This window comes from Amblyomma mixtum, chromosome 9 (assembly GCF_055824585.1).
Source record: "Amblyomma mixtum isolate Tamu chromosome 9, ASM5582458v1, whole genome shotgun sequence".
NCBI classification, from domain to species: Eukaryota; Metazoa; Arthropoda; class Arachnida; order Ixodida; family Ixodidae; genus Amblyomma; species Amblyomma mixtum.
In genome coordinates, this window is record NC_143020.1 from 3,528,773 (window position 1) to 3,531,368 (window position 2,596).

The window sequence follows — 2,596 nt, forward strand, 5'->3', positions numbered from 1 at the left end:
TACGGTGTAGAAAGAGAAGTTTATTGTGATCTATGAAAACAAGAAAAACTTCTGAACTCAATAGTTTTAACATTGGAGCGCATGCGCCGTGCCGCAGCACTGAGCAGGTCAGTAGGGCAGTAATGAGGCCGACACTCGGCCGCCGCGCAGGGCGATTAAGTACGTCGACCACTTGCGCAAAAACTCAGCCTCGCTCATTCACAGTGCGTCCACGCATGCTTGCTCAAAGAGGCGCGTGCGGAGGCGCTGCAACATCGGAAACATCGCTCTTTGCGGACGGCCATTTAAGGAAGCCACTCCGCGGTGCCGCCACAAAACGAACATGCCGACACACAAGAGCATATTTGCAAACAGTTCGCGTGAACTAGTGCGCGCTTCCAGGCGGGTTACAAACATCCATGACACTAGTATCCAAAAGGTACGCGGCACTGCACAGTCGAACAGTTTCCGGTCCGTTCACTCGGTGTCCCTCACCCTGAGTCGCTTTGGGACGTTAAACCCCAATAAACCGAACCAAACCTACAAATTTGCTTTTATCTTCCCTGTGCGCGTGACGTCGTTTCGCTTGGCTTTCCAACCGCAGGCTATTAAATAGCGACGATATTAGTAAATGCTGACTACTGGGCTATTATATTTTGATGTCGAGCGCACAGTCAGCGTACTGTAAAATACGAAAAGAAAGGGAACGAGAGATAAAGCTATAAGTGCAGCGTTTTGTATTGAAGTTAGGCTCAAAACTCATGGTATCTGCTCGATAGCATAGAAGAAGGCTGCCTGTTTGATAAGCCAGATCCGCACACTTCGTACATCGCGTGCTTCTTACGCCGAGTTTAATGCCTCGTGTTGAAGATTAACGTTGATAGATAATTGTGCATTCATATCTTTGTTTAGTGTTTCAAATGCAGAAGATTTCTAGATTTATATGCGGAGCTTCATCATGCTCCTTGGGGTGTCATAGTCAGCATGATATTTGGTATTCAATGCCTGCCACTGGCTCCGATTCTGTGACGTGGCCGATGCCCCAAAAACGTGAAGAAGCGTCAGAAACAAGCTCAAGCGCTCAAAAAACTTAGACGCCTTTCGCCTGTGCTTCTTGACGTTCACAGTGAGCTTGTGCGCTTTGCTTTCTACTACCAGTGCAGTCGGCTTTTAGGCCTACGTTTTGGCGGCTTCGTATGCATCAGTGGTGAGCGAACAGAGCTGCAGAGCCTCTACCGTCGAACGTTATTAACCGTTCTATCGTCATGACATCCAAAGACCTCGAGACACTACGCGACCATCTCTCCCGTTTGGACCCGAGCGAGCAGCAATTTTACCAAGCGCTCTATCTACCGCGACAGGCGAGCTCAAGCGGCAGAGTGCCCTCAGGTGTGGCTTGGAGCGAGGCATACAATTCCCTTCTCGGAGGCGTTGCGATGGAAGAGCGTTTACTTCGCATGGCCCGACTTTACGTTTGGCTGATGCCATGCAACCAACTAGGCCCGTGGAAGGTGTATCGCCTGAACCACAACGCGTCCCTGTTCTTCGACTGCCCAACACTGCTCGATCACGTCGCAGCCGCGCTGCGCCTTCCTCACTATGACGTGACAATGTCGGGCAACTGTCTGCACGGTGTGTTCTATGCGTGCCTGCTCACCGCCGACGAAGAGACTGGGCAATCCGAACACAAGGTGGTGTGCGTTGCCCTTTGGTCCGGACTGCCGTTGCTGGCGGTCCGAGTTGAAGGAGCCAGCATTGGACACCGCTTTACGGCCGCTCTGACAGCGGCGCTGTACGGCGACACCTTCTCTCCATTGTGCGAGAACCAGGAAAACCTGAACAGCGCGTTCTCCGCGGGACGCAATATTTTAGACCAGCTTCCTAGCCTTCAAAGCGGAAACCAGCCGTAAGGTGCAGCTTTACGGAAAGCGCCGGCTCGTCAAGGTCAGTTTCCTGCCGATGAAGTTGGCCTAAACTGCGGTAAGCACTTCTTTTTTTTTCCTTGTGATAAATATTGCTTCTTTAGGTGGTCACTATATCCTAAGTGCAAATACATCGCTTCTTTAATACACTTCGTTTCGTGGGTTCCTTTCGTTTAGTTTCAGTTCGAGGGAATGTTGCGTACTTTTCATTCGATGTCGATGAGATAATGCAGTTACTCTGAGGCTCTCGGGATGCGTGAGGACTAAGAATTCAAGACCACATTTAACGCTCGGAAAGACGAGGGTGTTACATTAAAATGGAGGTAGAGCGCCGATTACGTGTTCACATATAAATTCGCCAATTAATGAAGTAAAGCAGAGTTCACGCGGCTGTAATTTCATTTAGCTGCGGGCTAAGGATTCTTAAATTTAGTAATGGGATAGTTAGTGTGCGGGTGCATTGACAGGATGCAGGCCAATATCTTGAGCATATTTCGCTTCTCAGCACATGAACTGTGACGAAGCGAGGAGCTTTTATTAATGCGTTTCTTTCGCTGAAATTTTCTACAGAGAATAAAGACCCTATTTTCAAACACTGCCCACCTAAAAGTACTAGCCCTCGACCCTACAATGACTCCAGGAACTGTCAGAAGGGTGTTATCCATTTTAGAATCGTCCTTGACATTGCTTCGGGT